This window comes from Spea bombifrons, chromosome 3 (assembly GCF_027358695.1).
Source record: "Spea bombifrons isolate aSpeBom1 chromosome 3, aSpeBom1.2.pri, whole genome shotgun sequence".
NCBI classification, from domain to species: Eukaryota; Metazoa; Chordata; class Amphibia; order Anura; family Pelobatidae; genus Spea; species Spea bombifrons.
This window is the reverse complement of record NC_071089.1, coordinates 66,859,591-66,871,763: the sequence shown is the minus strand read 5'-3', so window position 1 is coordinate 66,871,763 and position 12,173 is coordinate 66,859,591.

Below are 12,173 nucleotides of genomic sequence, written 5' to 3'. Positions count from 1 at the left end.
CAATAGTGTGTGAGAACTGATAAGTGATGCCAATAACATCTTTTTTTTTTTTCTTTTTTTGAGACACGTAACCATAAAACATTGAAAGCACAGAAAATGTAGCTTAATGGCCATTGACTCTAGTCTTCAAGGCTCCCTAAAGTTTCAGGTCACAAGTCTAAAATCCAGTAATTGACACAGCCATGCAAAGAAAATGGGGGGGATCTTCTTATGCAGAATATTCTTGTAGTGTAAATGAAACATTGTCGTATGTGTTAAAGAAACATGTAACCCATTCGCTGTGCACCAGAGTAAAAGCCATGCATTACATTCATTCAATAAATTTCCTGCACACAAGTAGTAAACAGAAAAAAACCAAAAACATTTAGGTAGGTAATTTCCAGTATTTAGGTACCAGCTAGGTAACTTAAAACCTGTTCCCCAAGAAAACTTTAAAGCTCTTAGATTTTATAGAATATACATGTATACATCATAAATCAACATAACTCTAGTACTTACCTGCCCTGTTTGTAAAGCTCAGGTATTTGTGTCATCTGATGCTGGGATCTGCACTCAATAGATGAAATCCACCCCCAAAATAACAGCAGGATTCCCATATGAATGTTACTGACCGTCAACATTATACTTTGCAGTCCAAAAATAGTCCACAGAAGATATAACAATACTATATAATGTTTCTTCTTTACGATATTGGTTGGTCACCTCATTATTAGAAGGATGTTTACCCACCAGGGTAAAACGCCACTCAACATTTAATCTGGATGCAGGGGAAAGCAATTTCCACTAAACCTATAAATCCCTCTACGTCAGATGGCTGGGATTTTCAAGCTGTGGAGAATTTGTGTCTTTTTCTGAACTGCTTTTATGTGTCATGCCCAGGGCAATGCAGACAATTGTTCAAATGGAACTTGTGGAGATCAGAAAGCTTCAAATGTGCAGTAGCATTGTAATGATATCCAGAGCAATTTATTATCCAGTATATACTGTGTGTGTGTGTGTGTGTGTGTGTGTGTGTGTGTGTGTGTGTGTGTGTGTGTGTGTGTGTGTGTGTGTGTGTGTGTGTGTGTGTGTGTGTGTGTGTGTGTGTATATCATAATTATTGCTTGACGTACAGGGAATCCCTTAGATTAGTTAGGAAAAGATATAGGAATTATGTGAATCAACACATTAATTCAAGATCTTCTCTAGGGTAATCAAGATTAGATATTTTCCAAAATCTATAATTTGTTAAACTTTTAGTGCTGTTGATGATTTCAAGCATAACTTTTGTTAATAATAAAGTGATAAAATACAGTTTGACTAAACTACATAAAAAAAAGCTGATTCGACATGCAAAAAAGTACATTGTGGTTAATGATGGACGTATATGTGAGGGCGAGGATGTGTATGTATATCGACATGTGCTGGTTGAAGCCACACCCATTGAAATCCACTCCCTGTGAAAGTCACATACCCTGCCCCTGAATCACAAGCATACAATGTGGCATCCTAATGCCAAATCTACTGAAATAATTCTGGCAGAGTTCAGGAAGCAAGTCACAGCACAAGTGACATATGCCTTTTAGTGCTCATATCATTTCAGATGTGACATTTTCCTTTGCAGCCTTGGACTGATCTTCCGGGACACTGGGCGAATTCCTGGTAGGCTAGTCCCTGACAGTGCCTCCCACCTACATTAGGCATGTAGCCTTATGCTGTGTTTCTAATTGGCCACTGGATTTAAATAACCATGGCTTATATTAGCTGACTGGGGTATCCTGAAAATGTAATCCAGATCCTTGTATTTTTCTTGCAACCTGAGAGCTATGCAACTTACACTTTTACTGGCAATAATATGACAACAAAAAAAAAACGCTTTTTACAGGCCATACTGTATTTAAGTGCATACTTGCAAACACTCCTGGAGCAGGAGAGAGACTCTGTGGCCCCCATAACACTCAACACAAGAAACATGGTGTTCCCCCAGTGCAGTGCAAGCAAATCTAAAAATACCCAAGCAAACAGCAGCTGGGGACCAATTGCCACCAGGGGCCCTGGGACAAATGCTCCTTTTGCCTAATGATTAATGTATTTAATTGATAATTAATTTACATGTTTTGTTCATAACTGTTTATTTCTTACACGGACGTATTAATGTTCCAGATTATTCACAATGCCAATTTTTATACAACATCTGTTTTCCTAAAGATAGGTGTTAAATCTATTTGTTTAGCGTTTTGTGCTGTTGAAGACCTTAAGCTCCTTGCTAAACACATTTGTCACTGAGCTGGTCTGCAAAATCATGCAGAATTTTTCAATTTTAGAAAAATTAAGTGATAAAATACAATACGAGTTTTATATGTAATAGAGATGGACACGCAAAAAAGTAAATTTTGGTCAATGCTGCATGTATATATGAGGGGGAACATGTGAATTTATATAAGCAGGGCTTGATTGACGTGTGCTGGCTGAAGCCACATCCACACTGCTGACACCTACCGGACGGTCACTGGAGGACGAGAGTGACTCAGCAGGAACTAGATGGACTGCTGATTGCTCTGAATGCTGTAGATCAGTGCCTGGGGGGATTGGAGGGAGGAGAGTAAGAAACATTTCTGCCTCTTCCCACAAAGGGAAAATGTTTAAATTTTTTTATGAAATATCAGTAACAATTAATAATAAAGTCAATAAAACATAAACAATACAGTAAGCTCAGTGATGTAATTGTGACATCACTAGCATACATAAGATGTACAAGAGATCCCATAACTGTAAAAATTATAACCAACCCCTTTTCACTACCACCAAACCCCTTAAGCCAGAAGAATTAAAATGCTACCCTGTACTATCTAAGGAAACAATGTGGCCATCTAAAAAGATGTTATGTCTTTAACCAGGGGATGTTGCCGAACATACATTGGGTCATTGTTCATCAGTGGTTTCTATTGTGTATAAGAAATTTTAAGCAAAATTTTCCAAAAACAATTTATATTTTTTATATTTAGTATACATTTTTTTTCTCTTCTACTGATCTTCTTGGCACTGTTTAAGGGCTAAGATAGCACAAAGAGACAACCTGTTTGGGGGCACTGGCAAGCTGTTTGGGGACAAAGATGGCATTGGCAAGCTGTTTGGGGACAAATATGACACTGACAAGCTGTCTGAGGGCAAAAATGGCACTGAAGGGCTGTTTGATGGCAATGTTTGTACAGGTAAGCTGGCTGGGGCAAATATGACACAGACAGTCTGACAGTCTGACAAACCTTTAAGGGGAAAATGGCACAGGCAAGCAGTTTGGTGGCACAGGTAAGCAGTTTGGAGGCATAGATGGCACAGACAAGCCTTTTGGGGCTGCTTTAACGACAGTTCCCACGGAGATCAGAAGACTAATCTCTCACAGACCTCATCTCCAGAAGGATATTGACATTTTGGAGAGGGATCAGATGAAGGCTACCAAAATAAATGGTTTGCAGAAAAAAAATTATCAGGAAAGACTAAATTTAACACAGAACAGGAGAGAAGTTTACTTTAAGGGAGGATAAATGTTAGGAGAAGTTGTAAACTTTAAATCAGAGCTTTAGATGTAATGTAAGGAAGGTTTACTTTACTGATAGGGTGGTAGATAAATGGAACAGCCTCCCATCAGAAGTTGTAGAGGTTAATACAGTGAGAGAATTTAAATAAGCATGGGATAGGCATAAGATCTGAGTCTTCCCTGGGGACAATTAGGCAGAAGAGATGGGCTGATCTGCCGTCAGATTCCATATTTCTATGGCACCATTTGATAAATTTTGACAGCCTACACTTCCCCTCGTTTGGAATAGCTGCCCTTAGTACCAATTGAGTAAATGTGCAGCACAACTAAATGACCACTTTGTTCATGTAGCACTGAACAATGTTTACCTGCCTAACTATTAGTAATTATTAATGGCACATATTTATTTTCTGCTTTACAAAATACTCTGCTTTACTTGTAGAGCAAGTATACTACTTAAACACAATTCAGGAACAGTACAAAACTAGCTTCCTTAGCTGAAAGTGTGCAACGGTAGAGCTGACTATGTTGAACACAGAAATGAAGTTTATACGAATCTGAATGAACAAGTCTACTAAACACTCTCAGAGACCTATGCAATAAGTACCATCAAAATGTACTCAAATGGCCCACTATTTGTAACTGGACAATACAAGTTATTTATAAAAAAGCTGGAAATGGCTTTTACCGTAAGAACCCAGAGGGAGGCTTGAAAACTAAAGAAATAGAACTAATTTATTTGTAATGCATTGCCCATAGGTATTTTATACATTATCCTACACAGCCTTTATCAGACTTACAGTTACATTGTGTGCCACATGATATTTTTCAGACTTTTGCATGCATGAGTTCATGAAAAATATATTTCATTTCATATTTAACTTAGACGTTTGATGCTTTTGCCTAACGTGGGAGGTACTGGAAATATCTGAAAGTGAGTTGTTTTCTTATCCCCACATTACCGGCGCATTATGAAGAGATACTCATGTAAATAAATGATTGTTTGAATACATTTGGGCGACTACACATCTTGGCCAAAGAACAGAAATTGATGACGGTTTGTTTAGTGGCTCCATAGCCTGTGTGGATATGGATAATAAATAATAAAGGTTTCGTTTACCATTTTTATGGAAATCAGTGAAAAGGAAAGATTTGGAATAAAACAGATTAAATGCAGTAAGCTCTTGTAAACAAAAGAAAATGTGTAGGTGGTAGAGCAGAGTTAAGAGTTACTGTGTAAGTAGTTTTGCAATTATTATAAAAAATGAGACGATCTAACTGCTTCATTTGTACCAGTTATGTTACCAGATTAAAAATTTAGTATGTAACACAAACTAGAATCTGAGCTGTGAACATGTACCCACACACGTGTTTCTGGTGAGATAACAACATTTTGTAATGGGAATCTCTATGTCATGACTATAATTCATTAAAAAATTATCAGAACAAATATATGTATTCCTAAATCTCTGAAAAACAAAATCCCAGACTGTAACCTATATCTAAATTATTACATTTTGTTTAGTAAGATTATATGGTGAGTGGGTAATTATGTGGGTGGTTGCATGGTTTACTTTTATTTAAGCATATTTAGTAGTTCCACGCCACTACAATTCATTCAGCACTTTGTGGAGATAAACCTTTTAAGGGGGGAGATTGCCTCCCTAACAAATTTATATGCTGCTTAGTTTTTGGCAGCAAATCCTAGTTGCGCAGTGGCCAGCATCAGTCATGGTATCCAATGGATGTGGCTGAATTAAAAGTATTCTGGGCCTTGACCATGTTAATGGGAATAATTAAACAAAAAATTGGGAGGCAGTGATGGTACAGACCAGCTGTTAATTTGGGGCAATTTTTCCTCAAGGGCCCTCTCGTTTCTAGTTACGCCCCTGCACCAGCAGGTTACCAAAAGATCAGGTTATCACATCACGTAATACTGGGATATCTTCTAGGACCATATCACACTCAAGAACAATCATTTCCACTCTCTGGCTTCATCGGGGGCATGGTACTGATTGTGGTATTGTCCTAGAAGACATCACAGCATTAAAAAACCTAATATTTTGGCTAGCATGCAGTATAGCTTTGCAAGGCATTAATAGATTGCTCCCTGTGATGCTATTCTTTGAAGGTGATTTTGAGTTTCTTTTCTGTCTCTGTATCAAGACTTGAATTACAGCATAATACCTATCACTATATACTGAGGCAGACATTGACGGTGTTACAGCATAACTGCTATCATTATATACTGAGGCAAACATTGGCGGTGGTACAGCATAACCGCTATCATTATATACTGAGGCAAACATTGACGATGGTACAGCATAACTGCTATTATTATATACTGAGGCAAACATTGACGGTGGTACAGCATAACACCTATGACTATATACTGAGGCACGCACTGGCGGTGGTACAGCATAACACTTATCACTATATACTGAGGCACGCACTGATGGTGGTACAGCACAACACCTATCACTATATACTGAGGCACGCTCTGACAGTGGTACAGCATAACACCTATCACTATATACAGAGGCACACATTGACAGTGGTACAGCATAACACCTATCATTATACATTGAGCCAGACATTGACAATAATGCAGCATAACCCCTATCACTATATACTAAGCCAAACATTGATGTGGTGTAGGCCTACCACTTCAGTATCTGGCCTAGTATAGGGATGCACCGAAATGAAATTTCTGGACCGAAAATTCAGCATTCACTTGACCGAAACAGAAAATGACCCCCCCACACTATATTAAAAAAAAACAATATTATATATATATATATATATATATATATATATAATTGATATAATTGTTAACAGCAATCACACTCCTATCATGCCCAGGTTCTAGCATGTACTGGTTGTCTGGGCATGATAGGCGTGTGATTGCTGTTAGCAATCATACATATATATTAATATTGTGTGGTTAACACATCAACCAAAAAAAATCAACTATATATATATATATATATATATATATATATACCGTATTTGCTCTATTATAAGACGACCCCGATTATAAGACGACCCCCCAAAATCAAAATATTAATTTAGGAAAAAAACAAAAAGCCTGAATATAAGACGACCCTATAGGAAAAAAAGTTTTACCAGTAAATATTAATTCATGTAAATATATTTTTTAAATTTCCTTTTATTTGCCAACCTGCCCCCCCAGTTATGCCACTCTGCCCCCAGAAATGCTTTATACCCCCCCCTATTTGCCACTCTGCCCCATGATATGCCTTATACCCCTATATGCCACTCTGGCATATAGGGGGTTAAAAGGCATATCATGGGGCTGAGTGGCATATAGGGGGTTAAAATGCATTTCTGGAGGTATATATGCATATCATGGGGCTGAGTGGCATATAGGGGGTTAAAATGCATTTCTGGAGGTCCAGAAATGCATTTTAACCCCCTATATGCCACTCAGCCCCATGATATGCCTTTTAACCCAGCATGTACTGGCTGCCTTGGCTTGATAGGAGTGTGATTGCTGCTAACAGCAATCACACTCCTATCAAGCCAAGGCAGCCAGTACATGCTGGAACCTGGGGATGATAGTAGTGGGATTACAGCCTCCCTATGCCATGCTACAACCCCCACCCCCTTACACATCCATGCTATCACACACAAACACACATTCACAAACATTTAAATACTCATTCATTCCATTAATCACACATACTTCACACATTAATCACACATACTTACCCAAAAACCCTCCCCCACCCCCTTACCTGAACTGCAGATCTCTCACTTGAAGACTTCTGCAGGGGACCGGCTGTACCAGCAACTTCTCTGGCCCCGCCCCCAGAGGAGGGAGGGGGAGATAGAGTTCTGTGAGGAAGCTACAAGCTTCCTGTCCTCCTGCTTCTAACGGAAGAGACGCTGCTCGCGACCGGTAAGCAGCATGGCCCCAGCCATTTTTTTGGGGTCTGATTAGAAGACGACCCCGATTATAAGACGAGGGGTATTTTTCAGAGCATTTGCTCTGGAAAAAACCTCGTCTTATAATCGAGCAAATACGGTATATTTGCTAACAGCAATCACACTCCTATCATGCCCAAGCAGCCAGTACATGCTGGAACCTGGGCATGATAGGAATGCGATTACAGCCTCCCTATGCCATGCTACCCCCCCTTACACATCCATGCTATCACACACACACTCATTCACAAACATTCAGCATAAACTACAGCATAACACCCATCACTCTCACACACTTACTAATTCACTCAATTAATGTTTTCTCTGTCACTGTCACTTTTCCTCCTCCTCTTCGTTCTTCCTCTACTTCTTCTGTGTCCTGTCCTTCCTGTGCAGTGAAGGCGGTGGGCGTGGCTTCAGTGTTGTGCGCCGGGATATGACATCAAATCCCGACGCAGAGCATCAGTTGCCGAGCGCATCGCAAGGGAGCAGGATTGGAGGTCTGCATTAACAGACCTCCCGCTCCCTTGACTGTTTTTAAGCCGGTTACAGGGAGATCCTTGAGCTCCCCAACCGAGCCTGCTCCTCTAGCGGCGGACATTACTGTCCGTCTCTGGAGGGGTGCCGTGCGCACAACCAATAGACCGACCCCCCCCGCTAGGTACGCTTCTGGTTGTGCGCACAATTTTCTGACCTGTGCGCCCCCTCTGAAAGCTATGTGCTATGAGGGAACACTGCTGTTGACTATACTTCACAGACTTCAAAACTGCCCAAAAAGTAAAAAAAAAAAATGTATTCAGCTTTTTATTTTTATTTATGGTCACAACACAATTCAGTATGGTACTGGAAAGCCAGAATAATGCCCATTAATCATATTTAAGGGGGCAGGAAGTTAGCCACAGAGAAGGCTAAGGGGAACATCATTCAAAGTAAGAATTTATTCCTACAAATATGTATGAAAGTATACAGCTAATTAAATATCCACACATAACCAAGTACCCATTTGTATTTGTGTTGCTACACCGATATACACACACAAATATAAAATGCTATACCTCCCAGGGAGAGTCCTTCTTTTCCTCATATCCTCCTGCCTCTTTTCTATTATATTAAATAAATATAGCCATTTGAAATTTTGGGTCATGTGCATACCTGGGAACTTTTAGGCTTCTACTACCCAGAGCACCCTTTGTAGGATGCGGCCAGGAAATTTGGGGCGGTCCTATTGATGTTAGTGGGTGTTCCCACTGTGGGACCCCCCCATTTAAGGGGGAAATGGGTGGGGAGTGGGGCATGGGGTTCCACACATAGCATAACAATTTTTAGAATTTATAGCCTAGCAACAAAAATCCAAATCTGTTTATATCTGACCTGTAAAATATGCTAATAATGTAGGCATACTGTCACGCACAATGAGGTTGGGAGACACTGATGCAGATAGTACCACAAGGAGTGGACTCTAACAAGGTCAAAGAAAAGCCGAGGTCGGGGTGCCAGAATCCAGGGAACAACGATGAACGAGCCGATTTTAGGAATCCGTATGTCAGAATAAACAAAGTCAGGCCAAGGTCAAACACTGGACACTGTAATAGAATCTGCACTGAGGAATAGGCACTATGAAGCATAGCCACGAGTGAACTGGCACCAATTAAGGGTTTTGGCGCCAAAATATTAGAAAAGTCTGACATCACTTCCCTTCAGGGAATAATCGTAAGTATAGGAACCTGCCCTTCCCACTGTCTCCCTCTCCCCTGTTACAGCTGCTGTTGATACAGGTAGGTGACACATATGAGTTATTTTTTGTTTCTGCAATTTCTAATGAGTAAAAAGATTTTTTTTTTATTTGTCCCTGCTATTTTTATCTTCACACTAAATGAAAGCCTTTATAAAAATTCCCTTCAGGGAATAATCGTAAGTATAGGAACCTGCCCTTCCCACTGTCTCCCTCTCCCCTGTTACAGCTGCTGTTGATACAGGTAGGTGACACATATGAGTTATTTTTTGTTTCTGCAATTTCTAATGAGTAAAAAGATTTTTTTTTTATTTGTCCCTGCCATTTTTATCTTCACACTAAATGAAAGCCTTTATAAAAATTAATGGTTTTAGAAGACAGCGCTACTTGACCTGAAACAAATAAGGCTTGTGTATTACACTAAGTGAGAGAGGGGAGAAATGCAGTTAAATAAAGAAATAGCTAGAACTTTTTGTCTCCTCAAATTTAAAATACTGTGTGTCCTTTAGAACTTTGTATTAACATTACAAAATATTCTGCATAAGGTAATTTACCAAAAGCCTTGGAATTTAAGAAGTTAGAGAGTTGTGTTGTGGACAGACATCCAATGTATATTGTATATTAATCATAATTAACCATCACCCTAAAAATGCTTTCTGAGAATTACTTTCAGTGTGGGCCATGAAAGCTTTGGAGTATACTTGGGAAGTACGGTAGTAACTATTGTTATGAAACACACTAAATCAGTTTAATATTGTACACATTCTGTCATTAAGACAGTTCCATCAACTCTTTTTTTTACGACACTATTGTGCATTAGGACATCATTCACAGAACAGTAAAAAGTCTGAACCCTTCGCAGATATGTAGTCTTTGATCATAAAATTTTGCCTCATTCATAATTTTTGACAGGACCACTTGTCTGGTGACAAGCAGAAACTTATAGGTATACCCGTGAACTTGTGGGCTCCAGTGGAGCCCACCCTTGCAGGACACAGCCAGGACAGCCCCCGAAAACATTGGTGGGTGGTCCCACTGGAATCATGGGGAAACATCCCATTTGAAGGGTAAATGGGCAGGGAGTGGGGCATGTCAGGACCCTGCTCCCATGACCCGGAGGATTTGGGTGTCGACCTGGAGAACTGGTGCTTCTCCCAGAGTTCTCCTGGCCAAACCCAGAGTTCTCAGGAATGCTTATAGGTTGTCACCATAGAAACTAAAATTGATACTTAAAAATATCTGTGTTATATGATTAAATGCTCACAGGAAAGAATAAAATGAAAAGTTCTACTGATTGTTTGCTTAACACAACAGAGAGTGCAATTAATGCAAAAAACAGCACCTTTAATAACCATTAAACCATTTCTACATTAAACATTTTATTGAGTTAAGGGTTCAATAGTAGGTCCATAAAATTTTAAGGGGGAAGTAGAGGTAGGACTCTGTGGCTCTCTAAATGTTTAATGTATTCTAAACCTATTGCAGTGGGCATGGGATGGGTGGTAAGGAGAAGGATTTAATCATAATAATTCAACTTGCATTTGTCCCTGTCATTGAAATGAAATAGCCAAAAATCTGTTTTCTCTCTCTACCTCCATTCTACCTCCACTCTCTCTCTCTCTCTTCCCTCTGTTTTCCCTTCCTCTGCTCCTTCTCTCTTCCCAGCACATTTTCTCTCAAGTGCAAATGCAGGGTGGCAGTTGTGGATATGCTACTACAACTACAAACAAGATTATTGAAAACTTGCACTCCCATGCATTTTTGTGAATAGGCCTCCCCATCCCCTGACAAATAATAGTTTTCAGTTGAAGAGTCTTTGGTTTAGCTCATTTATTCGGTTTAGTACAAATTAATTATATATAAACATGTATGTTCATATGGAGTAGAAAAGAAGGAGTTCCATTTGGGAATACTTGGATAAGTTACACATTACTCAGTTTAAAGTAACTCTAGTGCCATCTGCTGTACTTACCAGACATAGGAAATATTGGGCCAGACACAGTGCCTCATCTTGTTTCTGCACTGCTGCAGTTAAGAAAGAATGAGTGCTAAATTATATAAAGTAGACAGCAATTTAAGTTTCAGGACACAAGTGAGACACTAACTGCTCAACCTTGTTTATTCTAATAATTCAAATCAGTAAGTATTGAAATATATATCGATAGGATATATCAATACAATGTGTATATATAATTAATTTGTACGAATGCATAAATGACGAGGGTCCCCTAATGAAGCAGAGAGCTCCGAATTTTCATTTGCATTTTGTTGCTTTTTCACTCGTGCTCTCTTGCACGTTCTCACACACTCTTTCACACTCTCATACTCTTACTTACTCTATATCACACTGTCTCACACTCTCTCACTGTCTTCCTACCTTCTCTGCCAAACACCTCCGTGTCCCTGTCTCCTTTTCTGTAGCACTGCTTCTTCTCTTGCTTCTTCTTGTTCTTCTGTCTTCTTTTTTCATCCGCCTATCCTTGTTTCAGCTGTTAACCCAGCCTCCAGGGCCACCTCTGCCAAAGAGCGAGGCCTTTCTGCACACTCTTTCCCCGATTTGGATACGTGGATACGTCTGCATTATTCTGGCCTTTCAAAATACTTCCGCAAAAGGGCAGAGCCACGGGGACAGCCTCTCCCTCATTTCTGCCCTTTTGCGAAACTGCCATAGGATTAACTAAGCTGATACTGGGGAGAAGAGGAAGAAGAAAGAATACAGAACAAGAAGACAGAGCTGTAGCTAGCTGCTTTTGAGCCAGAGGCAAGAATGGAAAATTGTGCTCCAGCTATTTTTGGAATTATTTTTAAGTTATTTTATGTATACCCTTACACACACCTGCCCATAAACACATACATACACTGCCCTTACATGCTGCCTTTACACATACCAGCCCAAAAACACACATACACTGCCCTTACACACCCCTGCCTTTACACACACCAGCTTACAAACACACAAATGCCTACACTGCTCTTACA